The sequence below is a fragment of the Cervus elaphus genome, chromosome 29 (genome assembly GCF_910594005.1).
Source record: "Cervus elaphus chromosome 29, mCerEla1.1, whole genome shotgun sequence".
NCBI lineage: Eukaryota > Metazoa > Chordata > Mammalia > Artiodactyla > Cervidae > Cervus > Cervus elaphus.
This window is the reverse complement of record NC_057843.1, coordinates 7,306,459-7,323,892: the sequence shown is the minus strand read 5'-3', so window position 1 is coordinate 7,323,892 and position 17,434 is coordinate 7,306,459.

The following is a 17,434-nucleotide window of genomic DNA, read 5'->3' as shown; positions in this document are numbered from 1 at the left end:
GGGAACAAGTGAGCAGGAGATTGTATCACCATGGTCAGTTACTCTTTTAAAAATGACTACTCCTAAAATACTAACTATCATCATTGACCATTATCAATAACATCAAATGTTTCTGGAGCCCTGATGTGTACAAAAAGTCCTGTGTTGGATGCTAGAGTTAAAAAGCTATAAAAGCAGTTGCTATGCAAGTTTGCATGTTACAGTCCACAAGCAAAAGTAGGCCATTCAAAATATAAAAAGGAGGAAAGTGGCTCCCAGAGGCTTATGAGACTAACCAGGTTCAGTATCCATCAAGCCCAAATGTGGTTAAAGGGCTGGATAATTTCAACTCCAACAACTCTATTGACCTAGCTTTTAAAGACAGAGCCAACTCCACAAAAACTCATGCAAATCAAATCTCTCAGCTATCCTAAAAGAAAGAAACAGAGATTAAGGAAATCTTCAGCTATAGAAGAACAGCAGAATTTGGTCAACAATTAGCATGCATGAGAATTAACCATCAACAAACAAAATTCCATATGGTGCATTCAAGCATCACAGTTATTTATTTCTCATGAAGATAATTATCTACTTCATAATATTATTCTTTATATTTAAATATCTATATTACTATAATATAATAATATTATATTTAAAGAATAATATTGTGAAGTATTTAATATTTGGGCTTCCGCGGTGGCTCAGTGGTAAAGAATCCATCTGCAATGCAGGATACACCAGTTCAATCCCTGAGTTCAGAAGATCCCCTGGAGGAGGGCATGGCAACCCACTCCAGTATTCTTGCCTGGAGAATGCCATGGACAGAGAAGCCTGGTGGGCTACAATCCATACAGGGTCACAAAGAGTCAGACATGACTGAAGCAACTGAATATGTACGCATTTAATATTTAATAGCATTATTTTGAAAGAAAAGTAGCACAGGTTGCTTGTATGCAAGTTCCTGGAACCTCTGTTCACATTCTAGAGTGTGCCAGATCACCGCCCACATCACCACTGCCTCCTGACAAGGCACCAATTTTCAGCAAATACAGAGTGACATCTTGTTGATTCAGCCCACTTTGGTGACAGCAAATACCTCCCTTGCCCAGAGAAGCATGATGACTCAGAAAAGTCACAGCCTGCGCAGGGGAGCAGTTGCTGGAACAAACCCCAAGTGGCTTAGCAAGTTTAGACTGAAAAAGAAAAGTTATTTATATTCATGTGATAAATAAGTAGATGCAACTTGGAAATCAGTCTCCTCTTGATTTTAGAACATCACTCTCTCCATCCTAGTCTTTTTTTTTTTTTAATCATAACAGCATTATACTTTTCCCTATGGATTACTTTGTTGACTAACATTTTGAAGACAGAAAATCTTAACACTGTTATTTATTTATTCATCCATATATTTATTTTCAGGATCATGTCCATGTCTTTTCAAGAAAGATAAGAGTCCCAGTAATGTAGCCAAGATCTGAATGGCTCACTAAAGCTGAACCATTTCTGCCAATGGGAGCAGGAAAGAGAATTCACTCACTGATGCAGTGCAAACCCTGAACCATCCTGAAATGCTTTGGTCACCTGAAATGCCCAGGTGTCTGCTTCATTTGATTTGCACCAGCCTGTCTCTCTGTTCTCTTGCCACCTAAATGTAGTTCATGAACCCAAGGAAGTGTTACCCGAACCAACTCAGAGCAAGAAGGGATGTAGGAAATGAGACCAGGATAGCTTGTTTCCCTGTGAGGTGAAGGGGTGCTGTTTGTTTTGCTCATTTTGAAGAGGGCTCAGAAAGCAAGAGGAAGGACCGGTTTCAACTGAGGGACTGTGGGTGTTTTATTTCAATAGCATCCCAGGGTCTCCCTGGTGGTTCAGACAGTAAAGAATCTGCCTGCAATGACGGAGATCTGGGTTCGATTCCTGGGTTGGGAAGATCCCCTGGAAGAGGGCATGGCAACCCACTCCAGTATTCTTGCCTGGAGAATCCCATGGAGAGAGGAGCCTGGCAGGCTATAGTCCACGGGGTCACAGAGTTAGACACAACTGGGCGACTAAGCCCAGGGCTGTCCACAGGTAAATTTCCGTGGGTCAGTAAGACTTACACTCTTGCTCCTGGCTTCATCTGGAATTACTCTGAATGTGAGTTTCTCCCACACCTCCGATTCTAATTACAAATACTGTCAGAGAAGGAATAGGAAACTGGAGCAAAATTCAATGTGGACATCTCAGAGAAGAAGGGAGGAAATGGCCCAAATGAAAGATATAATGTCACTGGATGGTGGAGGAAAAGGTTTCTCTGAAGAAAAAATTTTAAATTGACAACACTTGACTTTGTAGTTGAAGTTGCAAAGAAGAGACCTATGAAGTATAACTTTAAACATACCTGTGTGAGAAGAACGGTACATAAATAGTTTCATAATCCATCTCCATTTAAAGAATATGGATAAAGAAGATAGTGCTACATATACACAATGGAATATTATTCAGCTACTAAAAGAAACGAAATAGGGTCATTTGTAGAGCTATAAATGGACCTACAGTCTGTCATACAGAATGAAGTAAGTCAGAAAGAGAAAAACAAGTATTGTATAATAACACATATATGTGAAACCTAGAAAAATTGTTCAAATAAACCTACTTGCAGGGCAGGAATGGAGACACAGAAGTAAAGAATGGATACAGGTATATGGGAGGAGGGGGCCTGAGGGTGGGGCAGACTGGGAGACTAGCATTGACATACATACACTGGATCCTCAGGCGGTGTGTGGAAAAAAATCCTCCTGCCAGTGCAGGAGATGCAAGAGATGCGGGTTTGATCCCTGGGTCAGGAAGATCCCCTGGAGGAGGAAATGGCAACTTGCCCCAGTATTCTTGCCTGGAAAATTCCATGGACAGAGGAGCCTGGAGGGCTACAGTTCATGGGGTTGCAAAGAGTCAGACACAACTGAACGACTGAACACACACACACACATACACACACACACACACACACACACATATATATATACACTGCCATGTGTATGATAGCTAGCTAGTGGGAAGCTGTTGTATAGCACAGGGAGCTCAGTTCTGTGTTCTGTGATGATCTAGAAACATGGGAATGTAGAGTAGGAGGAAGGTGCAAAAGGGAGGGGATATATGTATACTTACAGCTGATACGTTTCATTGTACAGCAGAAACTAACACAACATTGTAAAAAAAAAATATGCTTCAATAAAAATAAATAAAATGAAACAAAACTGAAAGCGCCCTTTGTCATTATGATCTTTGGTAGAGCAATTTTACTTTTCTGTTCTGATGACCATGTAAGCAAGAGTCGTAGATGCACAGGGATGTATTTGGCTTAGGAAAAGTCAAGGCTGAGGTAGCACAGGTGAACAAAGAAGATATGGAATATGATTGATGCAAACAGAAGGATTTAACCTAAAGAGTTTCGTTCTATGTTAAAAATAAATGGCTAGTCATGGAGCCAACTTTGAAACAATGTGAACTCTTTTCTGGTGTCTTTATAAATTGGTACAAGTCATGTGTCATATGGGAGCTCATCTGATCCTTGGTGAGCAAGGTAAACCTGGACTGAACCCCATACTTCCACTTGCTGCTGAAATTCAAAGCCATGCTAGGACCCTTGGTGAATACCTAGACAGTTTACTATCACACAGCTTCCTCTACTGCCTGGGCTCCACATAGACTGACTGGGTGCCACCTCTCATCGATCTGGATATAAACACAATTCCTGTATCATCATCCTCAGATGATGAATTAGAACTAAAGCATTTGTAAATGTGTGATTTTACTGATAACTGGAAAGGTGGGAACAAAAACACATCACTTTTCTTTTTTAAGATTTTCTTTCATGTGGGCCATTTTTTTTAAGTCTCAATGTGTTAGAGTAGTGTTTGTATTTTATGTTTTGGTTTTTTGGCCATGAGGAATGTGGGGTCTCAGCTCTCTGACCAGGAATCAAACCTATAACCCCTGCATTGGAAGGGGAAGTCTCAACCACTGGACCACAAGGGAAGTCCCAACATGTCTTATTGTATTGCCTTGCTCTCTGGTACATTTTACCACTCAAGACCAGAAGTTTCTCTACTGGCTTTTTCTCCGAAGTACCTGTTCTTCTGTTTTGCTGGCTTATGTACGCTCTTCTCCTAAAATTTGTCTCTCTCTCCTCCCCTGGCTTCTTGGTAAAAAACAATACATTCCTCCTCTCACCTCACCCATAGCAGCTCCGCTGTCCTCTGAAGTCACCAGCCAAAAACTTCCCAGCATTTATGAACTTGTTTTCTAAGCAGAAGCAGCTCATAGACAAGAATTCTGGCCCAAATGTTAGGCTGATATTTTCTAACCATATTACGTTATGTCTACATTTGAATGAAAGAAATCTGGTGTGACGATGCTGAAAATCATTCAGTTCAGTTCAATTCAGTTGCTCAGTCATGTCCGACTTTTTGCGACCCCATGAATCGCAGCATGCCAGGCCTCCCTGCCCATCACCAACTCCTGGAGTCTGCTCAAACTCATGTCCATCGAGTCGGTGATGCCATCCAGCCATCTCATCCTCTGTCGTCCCCTTCTCCTCCTGCCCCCAATGCCTCCCAGCATCAGGGTCTTTTCCAATGAGTCATCTCTTCGCATCAGGTGGCCAAAGTATTGGAGTTTCAGCTTCAGCATCAGTCCGTCCAATGAACACGCAGGCCTGATTTCCTTTAGAATGGACTGGTTGGATCTCCTTGCAGTCCAAGGGACTCTCAAGAGTCTTCCCCAACACCACCTTTAAAAGCATCAATTTTTCGGTGCTCAGCTTGCTTCACAGTCCAACTCTCACATCCATACATGACCACTGGAAAAACCATAGCATTGACCAGATGGACCTTTGTTGGCAAAGTAATGTCTCTGCTTTTTAATATGCTATCTAGGTTGGTCATACCTTTCCTTCCAAGGAGTAAGCATCTTTTAATTTCATGGCTGCAATCACCATCTGCAGTGATTTTGGAGCCCCCCAAAATAAAGTCTAACACTGTTTCCACTGTTTCCCCATCTGTTTCCCATGAAGTGACGGGACCAGATGCCATGATCTCAGCTTTCTGAATGTTGAGCTTTAAGCCAACTTTTTCACTCTCCTCTTTCACTTTCATCAAGAGGCTTTTTAGTTCTTCTTCACTGTCTGCCGTAAGAGTGGCATCATCTGCATATCTGAGGTTATTGATATTCCCCAGGCAATCTTGATTCCAGCTTGTGCTTCTTCCAGCCCAGCATGTCTCATGATGTACTCTGCATATACGTTAAATAAGTAGGATGACAATATACAGCCTTGACGTACTCCTTTTCCTATTTGGAACCAGTCTGTTGTTCCATGTCCAGTTCTAACTGCTGCTTCCTCACCTGCATACAGGTTTCTCAACAGGCAGGTCAGGTGGTCTGGTATTCCCATCTCTTTCAGAATTTTCCATAGTTTGTTGTGATCCACAGTCAAAGGCATTGGCATAGTCAATAAAGCAGAAATAGATGTTTTTCTCCAACTCTCTTGCTTTTTCAATGATCCAGCGGATGTTGGCAATGTGATCTCTGGTTCCTCTGCCTTTTCTAAATCCAGCTTGAACATCTGGAAGTTCACGGTTCACATATTGCTGAAGCCTGGCTTGGAGAATTTTGAGCATTACTTTACTAGCGTGTGAGATGAGTGCATTTGTGTAGTAGTCTGAGAATTCTTTGGCATTGCCTTTCTTTGGGATTGGAATGAAAACTGACCTTTTCCAGTCCTGTGGTCACTGCTGAGTTTTCCAAATTTGCTGACATATTGAGTGCAGCACTTTCACAGCATCATTTTCAGGATTTGAAATAACTCAACTGGAATTCCATCACCTCCACTAGCTTTGTTCATAGTGATGCTTTCTAAGGCCCATTTGACTTCACATTCCAGGATGTCTGGCTCTAGGAGAGCAATCACACCATCATGCTTATCTGGGTCATTAAGATCTTTTTTTGTACAGTTCTTCTGTGTATTCTTGCCATCTCTTCTTAATATCTTCTGCTTCTGTTAGGTCCACACCATTTCTGTCCTTTATCGAACTCATCTTTGCATGAAATGTTCTGTTGGTATCTCTAATTTTCTTGAAGAGATCTCTAGTCTTTCACATTCTGTTGTTTTCTTTTATTTCTTTGCATTGATCTTTGAGGAAGGCTTTCTTATCTCTCCTTGCTATTCTTTGGAACTCTGCATTCAAATGGGAATATCTTGCCTTTTCTTGTTTGCTTTTCACATCTCTTCTTTTCACAGCTACTTGTAAGGCCTCCCCAGACAACCATCTTGCCTTTTGGCATTTCTTTTCCATGGGGATGGTCTTGATCCCTGTCTCCTGTACAATGTCACAAACCTCCATCCATAGTTCATCAGGCACTCTGTCTATCAGATCTAGTCCCTTAAATCTATTTCTCACTTCCACTGTATAATCACAAGGTATTTGATTTAGGTCATACCTGAATGGTCTAGTGGTTTTCCCTACTTTCTTCAGTTTAAGTCTCAATTTGGCAATAAGGAGTTCATGATCTGAGCCACAGTCACCTCTTGGTCTTGTTTTTGCTGACTGTATAGAGCTTCTCTATCTTTGGCTGCAATGAATATAATCAATCTGATTTCAGTGTTGACCATCTGGTGATGTCCATGTGTAGAGTCTTCTCTAGTGTTGTTGGAAGAAGGTGTTTGCTGTGACCAGTGTGTTCTCTTGGCAATACTCTGTTAGCCTTTGCCCTGCTTCATTCCATACTCCAAGGCCAAATTTGCCTGTTACTCCAGGTGTTTCTTGACTTCCTACTTTTGCATTCCGGTCCCCTATAATGAAAAGGACATCTTTTTTGGGTGTTAGTTCTAAAATGTCTTGTAGGTCTTCATAGAACTGTTCAAATTCAGCTTCTTCAGTGTTACTGGTTGGGGCATACGCTTGGATTACTGTGATGTTGAATGGTTTCCCTTGGAAAGGAACAGAGATCATTCTGTCATTTTTGAGATTGCATCTCCAAGTACTGCATTTCGGACTCTTTTGTTGACCATGATGGCTACTCCATTTCTTCTAAGGGATTCCTGCCCACAGTAGAAGATATAATGGTCATCTGAGTTAAATTCACCCATTCCAGTCCACTTTAGTTCGCTGATTCCTAGAATGTCGACATTCACTCCTGCCATCTCCTGTTTGACCACTTCCAATTTCCTTTGATTCATGAACCTAATCTTCTAGGTTCCTATGCAATATTGCTCTTTACAGCATCAGACCTTGCTTCTATCACCAGTCCCATCCACAACTGGGTATTGTTTTTGCTTTTGGCTCCATCCCTTCATTCTTTCTGGAGTTATTTCTCCACTGATCTCCAGCAGCATATTGGGCACCTATCGACCTGGGGAGTTCCTCTTTCAGTATCGTATCATTTTTCCTTTTCATACTGTTCATGGGGTTCTCAAGGCAAGAATACTGAAGTGATTTGCCATTCCCTTCTCCAGTGGACCACATTCTGTCAGACCTCTCCACCATGACCCGTCTGTCTTGGGTGGCCCCATACGGCATGGCTTAGTTTTATTGAGTTAGGCAAGACTGTGGTCCTGTGATCAGATTGGCTAGTTTTCTGTGATTATGGTTTTAGTGTGTCTGTCCTCTGATACCCTCTTGCAATACCTACTGTCTTACTTGGGTTTGTCTTGGACGTGGGGTATCTCTTTACAGCTGCTCCAGTAAAGCGCAGCCGCTGCTCCTTACCTTGGAGGAGGGGTATCTCCTCACAGCTGCCCCTCCTGACCTTGAATGTGGAGTAGCTCCTCTCTGCCCTCCTGGGCCAGGGCAGCCGCAGCTCCTTGGAAGTGGGGTTGCGCGCAGAAGCGCGCGGGCTGCGACAGACCGCGCAGAAGCGTGGCGGTGAGGAGCTACCCTTCGCCCAAGGTCGGGGGCGGCGACCGAGAGCGCCAGGCTGCAACAGCGCAGGAGCGGCCCAGAGGAGCTACCCCACCTCTGAGGCCAGGGGCAGCGGCCAAAAGAAGCTACCCCATGCCTGAGGTCAGGGGCGGCGGCTGAGAGGAGCTACCACACGCCTGAAAATCATTAGACTGGAACAAATGACTCCTCAACAGTTGATCTCATTTAATCCTTGCAAGTATAAGGATGGAGAAACTTCTCCTCTATCCTTTTGGGCTCAGTGCGAAGAACTTGCAAATTAAACAGGCAAGAGACACATTAAGTAGAAAAAGAAACGTAAAATTTATATTGATGTTAATGTTACATGCACAGAGGCATCACAGAAAACTGAAAAACCTCAAGAAGTGGTCAGATTAAGGGGCCTATGGAACATTTTAACAAAGGCCAATAAATTGTGGGGGTGTCACAGTTGGTAAAGAATCCATCTGCCAATGCAAGATGTGGGTTTGATGTCTGGCTCAAGACAATCCCCTGGAGAAGGGAATGGCAACTCACTCCAGTCTTCTTGTTTGGATAATTCCATGGACAGAGGAGCCTGGTGGATTACAGTTCATGTGTTGCAAAGGAGTCACACACAATTGAGTATGCACATGTACAATAAATTCTGGAGAAGTAAGTAAACAAAAGAAGAGGGATTTGGGTTTTCTAAGGCTGATATATTATGTGAGAAAAAATATATCTATTAGAGAAACTGATGCTAAAAACTCGATCTCTGTACACCAGTGCCAAACCAAATCTCAGAGATAGAGTTTTGAGTGAGGTAGAAAAGAATAGCTTCATTGCTTTGCCAGGCAATGGGGGACACAGTGGACTTGTGCCCTCAAAAATCATCTGTCCCAACCTGGAGGGATTTGGTGAGGTGTTTCATGGCAATGGTTCAAGGGCAGGGTTATTGATAAGGATCAATTGATAGGGACTAGATTCCTTTAATCTGGCCTTAGGTGGTCTCCTGATGAGCTGTGGTTCCTGAGGTTCTCAAATTTTGACCTTCTCTCTGGGATGAAGAATGCTTCCTCAAGCAGTTAACATCTTCCATTTGTTGGTGGTTTTATTTCTGCAGTTGAGCTCAAAGATACTGTTATGTGTATCCCTTCAAGAAAAGCTATGACAAACCTAGACAGTGCATTAAAAAACAGAGACATTACTTTGCCAACAAAGGTCTGTATAGTCAAAGCTATGGTTTTTCTAGTAGTCATATATGGATGTGAGAGTTGAACCATAAAGAAAGCTGAGCGCAGGAGAAATGATGCTTTTGAACTGTGGTGTTGGAGAAGACTCTCGAGAGTTCCGTGGACTGCAAAGAGATCAAACCAGCCGATCCTAAAGGAAATCAATCCTGAATATTCATTAGAAGGACTGATGCTGAAGCTGAAGCTCCAATATTTTGACCACCTGTTGTGAAGAGCTGACTCATTAGAAAAGACCCTGATGCTGTGGAAGATTGAAGGCAGGAGGAGAAGGGGACAACAGAGGATGAGATAGTTGGATGGCATCACAGACTCAATGGACGTGAATTTGAGCAAGCTCCAGGAGATGGTGAAGGACAGAGAAGCCTGGCATGCTGTAATCCATGAGGTTACAAAGAGTCGGACATGACTGAGTGACTGAACAAAAAATCCCTTGAAGGGGAACTAGGACCTTGCCCCAAGGTCGCACAATTGTTTCTCCACTGCTCCTCCCTTGTCTCTGCACACCCTCCCTGATTAGCAACTGTTTGAACCTGCCCTTTGAAACTCAAGAACTCAAGGAAGTTCAAGAAACAGGGGACACAAAGAATTTCAAGCCCAGGAGCCCCATAAGGTTCTACTCAGTTTCAGAACTAATGGAAACAAAATGTTATTTTAGTAAGGTTTTTCTTTACGTGGACTCATCTTGGTGCCGGCTCTCCAACTCTGGTGATAAGATTTGCTATCCTCATCTTGGTACAAGGTTTTTGGGAGGGAGTAGTTTGTGTGTGGTGCTCAGTCATGTCCAACTCTTTGCAGCCCTATGGCCTGTAGCCCTCCAGGCTTCTCTATCCATGGGATTTCCCAGGCAGGAATCCTGGGAAATCATTCTGGTGAGTGGGTTGCCACTTCCTCCTCCAGGAGATCTTCCTGACCCAGGGATCAAACCCACGTCTCTTGGGTCTTCTACACTGTCAGGCAAGGTCTTTACCACTAGCGCACCTGGGGGTAAGTTTATACTCTGCTTTTAGGTAGAAGGGTGAGGGCAAAGGACTTTTCTTGGATGTGCTGTTTCTCAGTTGCTTTCAGTTAAAAAAAATCAGTATGCCAAAGTAGCAAATTTGGGGTGGCATGTCCTGATCCCCTTCACAAAATAGTGAAGTGTCTTTATGCTCACTTTACAGATGAAAGCTCTAAAGCAATAAAAAGCTAGGAAATTTCCTCAAGATGGCTCTGGAACTATCTGGAACCAGGATTTAAACAAGATGAACAAATATTTGAATGGAAGTATTTGGAAGCAACATCATTCGGGATTAAACTTTAGCAAAATGCTGTGAAATGCAGTTTGACACATATAAATCAGCCAATCTCATTTTCCCCTTATTGTTGTTTTGAATTTTCCCAGGAGTTCTTTTTTCCCAAGGTTATTTACTTTAACCCTTCTATCTGGAACCAGGTATCTCATTAAGCCCTTCTTTCTGTCTACGATATCAGTCAAGGGAATTCCTTGATGGTCCAGTGGTTAGGACTCCACGCTTCCATTTCAGGGGCATAGGTTCTGTCCCTACTCAGGGAACTATGATTCTGCGTGCTGCTAGATGAAACAAACAAACAAAAAAAGATATGAGTCAAATAAAACTATGCAGTTAAACAGGATTTAAAAAAGAAAAAGAAAATCAGGTTTAAGATACGACTTATAAATATCTAACCATTCATGATGGTATCTGATGATTTCATTTCTCTTTTTTCTTCTTTATCTTTTTTTTTTTCTTTTTTCTGAGAAAGGGGAAAGAAAGAAGAAGGAGTGCTGAAGGAATGTTAGAATATTATATCACTAGTTAACTAGAACAATTTTTGGTTTTCATTATGTCTATTAAGCCCTCATCCTAAACATAGCCTTCAAACTTTCTGTTCCAGAATTTATACATTGTAGTGCACTGATTGGTTCATACATCTTCCTCTATTAAACTGTAATCTTCTAGCACAATTGTTTTTCAAAAAATATTTTTGGAATAAGGCAATAAGTATCAATGCAATTTTAGTGAAATTACGAAAGGAAGTTCCTCAATTTTCCTCTAGAGGCTTGATATTCAACCAAAGTTGTGGACTGAATGAATCAAAATGAGTCAATCTTGAATTGGGGTTATTAACATCTAGCTCCAAATGGAGGAGGATTTCTATCTCACAATGTTTCATTCATATTTCATTAAGTGTTATCCACTTACCCGCAAGGGATGTGAGCTCTGATTATTTGGTAAGTTTTTCTCTAATACTCTGTTATATGCTCCCAGAGCCACAAAAACTGTGTTGGTTGGGTTAGAGTAATTTATTTTCACAATTTCCTTGATGGATGTGTAACTCAGAGAGGTAAAGTGAGCTGCCCAGTTCATCACTATGATTATTAAAATCATGCTCAGCTTTTCTAGAAAGAGCATCCATGCTGCAAGCCAGAGTACCTGGAGCATAGCTGATGAGTAACTGAAATGTATTGAATTAATAAATCAACAAGTTAAAGAACAAGGGGTTTAAGTCCTAAAAATACACATACTTTTCCCTTCATTTAAGCCGTCAGCCTTATCCTCCCTGAAACAGGTAAGAATTTGTCAATCAGAATCAACCCCCATCTTTGACCAGATGTGCAGGAGAGGAATGGGTACTTCTCTGAGTGACTTTTTCTAAAACAAAGGTCAAAATATTATCTACCTAAGGTGCCCCCTACCCTGCTTTCTTAATTTTTTTTTTTTTTTTTTTAGCTGCATGACTGGGCCTGAAGGATTTTAGTTCCCCAACAAGGAATGAAACTTGAGCCCCTGCAGTGGAAGTGCTAGAGTCTTAACCGCTGGACCACCAGGGAAGTCCCTTAGTTTATCATTTTTAATTGTTGCCAGTTTCTTTGATTTTGACTCCAGGTTTCTCATCAGTGAAAACTTGCCAGTAAGTCTCCTTCATGGGGAGGTTGTTCATCAGAGGAGGACATGTACTTTCTCTACCTTCTGCAGAGCACCAAACAACACCTGGGCCACCCCAATGCTTATAGAATCACAAGGAGCTCTCTTACCCTCAACTGATTTTCTGGGCTAAATTGCAAGGGAGGCAGAGTGATTGAAGAAAATGACAAGGCTATTGATTAGAACGTTCGCTTCCACTTCACAGCACAGGTGGCCAAGTTCAGCTTCCTCTGAGCACCACTGCCTTCTCCCTAGGGTGTGCCCTTGTCTGCATAATGCGCCCTCCCAAAACATGACTGGGAGAAAACGAATCAGAGAAGGATTCTGAGCTGATGTTGTTCATCAAAGACAACCAGGAGACAAGGTTTCTCCAGGAGAGGAGAAGCTGTGCTCTCCTTCCTTCCCATGAAATCTTAGTCCAGCCCTTACCTCTATTTTTTAAAATTTAGAATGATGCTGATTCTTGTCCTGCATCAGAATAGTCATATTAGATGCATCAGCATAATAGGCAAAATTTGAGGCAAACATTTGGCTCTGCTCAGAGAAGTCACATTTATGAAAGCCCAGTTAACAACAACTGGCCATTGGGGGAGGCAAGGAACGCAAGTGAAGAGGCCCATGTGGGATGAGGTTCTGTTTAACTTTGAGAGAAGGATGAGAATGCTTCAGAGTCTGCAGGGAAATAAGTGCTGTGCTATCCGGCCTCAGGGGCCACCCCGTCAGGTCCAGACACACGGGCAACACGTCAGCACTTCCACCTGTCTCCAAAGGCACCCTCTTCACAGATGCTATGACTCCAATAGCTTCAGTTTTTATGTTTCTTTAAGAATAGATGCATTGTTATTATCTTGAAATGGAACACTAGAAACACATCACTTTTACATCTCACCCTTATCTAGAGTTCAAAGTATTGCAACAGAGTTCTATTTCTTTTCTGTAAGAAATCACAGCATGTGACCTGGAGGTTTCCCCAACGCGAAGAGTCAGGGGTTTGAAGGTTTAGCTCGTGAACTAAACGTCCACACTAACCATCATGTCAGTTTGAAATGACCTGCTGTTGGAAAATAAACTGCTCTAATAGTTCAGAGAGAACACTGAGTTTTGTCAAAAATCTGTCACTTTCAATGAGAATGAGGATGACATTTAAGGAGTCATTCTGCTTCTTGCTTTGCAGATGTAGTTTCTGACACTGCCTATAAAATGAATCTGTGGAAGTAATCAAGACTATCTAATACCCAATGATGAAATAAAAGAATCACTCAAGAATTATTAGTTTATTTTGTTTTGCTAGATACTCATCAAAAAAAGGTTCCAACCTACTTTATTGATAATGGATGTCATCTATTTGGACTTAACTCTTTAATTTCATTTCTCAGAAACAGGGCACATGATTCTCTCTGTGAAAGTTCAATTACCAGCTGAAACCACATTAGGTTTTTAAGCTACTGAATTAAATTAGGTGCTTTGAAACAGTCATTGACTAAAGAGCTTAACGTCAAGCTTTGAGAACACAGAGACATTTGCAGTGAATCAATAGTATTGGCAAAGCTATCTCCTGGCTTGCCTGCAAATAGTGAATCGTAGCTCCTATTTTTTGAAAACTAATTTGTTTTCACACCGGGAGTAAAATTGCCTCTTTTTTTCCCCTCAAATGTTCATCTTAAGAAATTAAATCTGAGAACAGGGAGAGGGCTATATTTTAGGGAAAGAGGCCACCAAACAGCCTCCAAACCCTGAAGCGGAGGCAGTGAGGCCTTCTTTGTTGTTCCTTTTCTTCAGGCTACACCCCTAAGCATGCAGACCTTTCTGCTCTCAGAACCCACAGCCCCATCCTCCTCTCCCTCAGCTTGGGGACCCTCTGTGTCTTCTGGAGAAGCATGTGTTCCTTGATGTTCTTCCTAGGCATTCTGTTTCTGTTTTCAGATTATTCCCCACCCCCACCTCATTTCCTGCTTCCTCCTAAACCTAACTTCCCTGAAGGTTTGAGCCTTTGAGGAAACCAAAGAATGATTTGCAAGCCAGTTGCATTTTCTGTCTTGCCTCTAAATTGTTTAAAGGCAGAAAATACAAAGGGACAATATGCATTTCATATATACTACATTTTTGCCATATGCCAGCATATATGCCACATATATACCACACAGTTTTACATATATTGGCTCATTTAAACCTCCTACAACCACATGAGAGAGTATTATCTCCATTTTATAAGTGAGAAAACTGAAGCTTAAGGAAATTAAATTATTTGTCCAGGTTTTAAAAAATATTTCAAAGTAGAAGTAAGAATTCAAGTAAAAAAATCTCATCCCCAAATTCATCTAATTAATCACTTCACTAACCTTTGCCTAATGATAAGTTTTCTGAAGATAAAATAATGTGGTTCTTTATTTTATGTAGATCTACTGAAACAGCATGGAACTTCAGAAAGAACTGCCTTTTATTTATAGTTATGTGGAGTTTAAAGACATGATTAGTCCTGTTTCCCAGAGAAATACAGGGAAAAGAACTTTAACATGGATATAATAACATCCAATATTTTTTTGAAAATTAGTCTTGACTTGCAACTTTTTGAGGACAGGGTTAACACTCTTATCTCCCCTCAGAAATGCCTAACAGATTCCCTGTAAATAGCAAATAATAAATAGTAATCTATATTCCCACCTGTAAATAGATCTGGGCAATTGCTCAGTGAGGCTCATACGGGGCTCAGGGAGGAGGTACAATAACTATCTTGGGAAAGCAAATCTTTAAATATTCACTGCCAGAAAACCTTGTGCTTATCTTGAAACACTAGTGCTTTTTTATTTTAGGAGGCTTCTCAACTATGCTGTTGGTTCATAGGTGGCGCTAGTGGTAAAGATCCCGCAGGAGACATAAGCGACAGGTTTGATCCCGCATCAGGAAGATTCCCTGGAGGAAGGCATGGCAACCCACTCCGGTATTCTTGCCTGGAGAATTCTGTGGACAGAGAAGCCTGGCAGGCTATAGTTCATAGGGTCACAAAGAGTCAGACAGGACTGAAGCAACTTAGCATGCATGCATCATGGTGTAGGTACCCCACTACTTTCTTGGGGTAGGTAGTCTGGTATCTATCCCAAGAAAATTCAGGGATAGAGTGGCAAAGCATAGAAAATTGTGACAACCCTTTAGAAAAGGGACTTAAATATATATATCAAATTTGGGGGTGCTTCCCAGGTGGTGCAGTGGTAAAGAATCCACCTGCCAATGCATGAGATACAAGAGACGTTAAGTTCGACCCCTGGGTCCGTAAGATCCCCTGGAGAAGGAAATGGAAACCCACTCAGTATTCTTGCCTGGGAAATCCCATGGACAGAGGAGCCTGGTAGGCTACAGTCCATGGGGTTGCAAAGAATAGGACACACATCAGAATTTATTTTTAAAATCCATTTCCTTTAACTCAGCAATTCTACTTCTAAAAACTTTAGCCCTGATGGTCTTTTTTGTTGTTGTTGTTCTTGACGGTCTTTTGATGAGTCAACTTTGCTAAGCTGCAGTCCTCAGTTATTCATAAACACTTATCCAAGTGTTGCCATGAAGGTTTTGTTTGTTTGGTTTTTTTTTTTTTTTTTTTTAAGATGTAATTAAAGTAAAAAAATAAATTGACTGTAAGTAAAAGAGATCATCTTAGATAGTCCATGGGGTCACAACGAGTAGGGCACGACTGAATGACAAATACTTCACATGTTTTATTTGGTGGGATTTTTAGGACTTTGAGCCCAGAAGACAGCATCTCAAGTAACCCTGAGAGAATTTCTCCAAGGAGGTGAGGGGAGGAGCCAGGTTATATAGTAAAAGAAGTTTTGCAACAAAGGGCAGGTTATTGTTAATTAAAGAAAACCCAGGTTAAGGAATTTAATACTTTTCCATGTATGGGAACATGCAGGAGTTTGGGCTTACTGAAATCATTCCTATGATATGAACCTCAGCTTTCTGGTGCTAGTTTCTTTGTGTTTTCACACCCTGAGTTTTCTCAAGGTTCACCAGCTCACCATCCATGGTGGCTAATAATTGCTGATGAATGTGACATCCTTTGTTTACTGGTATGGCAGGAAATTTTCCATTTCTCACCTACAATTCCATACCTGGCTGGCTGGCCTCCACAGGGTGAGCCAGATCCTTACAATAAATCCCTTGGCAAACATGTCCTACTGCTTCTGCTTCATAGTGTAAGCCCTGGCTGATACGATAAAAGAAATAATCTGAAATTTGTAAAACTTTCACATACTAAGGTTACCATGAGAGCTTTTTTATAATAGCAAACTTAAGTGTGCCCTAGTGGCTCAGAGGGTAAAGAATTTGCCTGCAATGCAGGAGACCCTAGGTTTGATCCCTGGGTCGGTAAGATCCCCTGGAGAAGGGAACAGCTATCCTCTCCAGTATTCTTGCTTGGAGAATTTCACGGACAGAGGAGTCTGGCGGGCAGCTACAGTCCATGGGGTCCCAAAGAGCTGGACATGATCTAGAAACTTATGAATTCAACTAAAGTAATTATGGCACAGTTACTTGTTGTATTTATATGTCTGGAAATTTTGGTAATATCATAGGAAAACTTATGTTTAATTTTAAGTTTAAAATGCAGGATAGAAACTATAGGGAGGATGGTCCCAGTTATGTAAAAGTGTATCCAAAAAAAAAAAAAGAGCCTAGAAACAAACTTGTATTAAGAGAGGTTGTCTTTGGGAGGTAGAACTATGTGTTATATTTTAAACTGAGACAAAAAGAAGAAATTTTAATCCTTTTAAAAAAAATCTAGGAGTTTATGCTGTGCATCCTTTCAGAATTAAGGATATATCCAAATATACATAATTTTAAAACTAGTGCTCTATGTTCAAGGGCCTTCTTCCAAGAAATCTAGCACTTTAAGATTTTATGCAATGTTAATATATTCTTACATAATACATAAACTTGGATAACTTTATTGTAAATCTGGTGAGGTACTTGATTCTAGAACCAACAGCATAAATAAGATGAAACCAGAAATCATTGTAAACCAAGGGATGAGGGCTCTAAAGTTTCAAATATTAATAACTTGCTTTTATTTAAATCACACATTGTGATACATTCTGTAGAGTGCTAGGAAAGGCTTACTATAACTAGCACAACCCATCAGAAAAACATACACATAAAAAGCACAGAGAAGATTGTTACTACAATTCTGCTTGCTGAATAGTTGCCTGAAATTAGATTTTGAGCTAGACATCTTTCTGTCAAAATGAACCATAATTTTAGCAGATGTTATAATAGGAATATATTTAACACTTGTGTATCTGTTTCTATGCAAAAAAAAAAATATATATATATATATATATGACAAATGTTTCTCACAAACCCATGCACCCCTCACCCCCACCATCTGCATGTG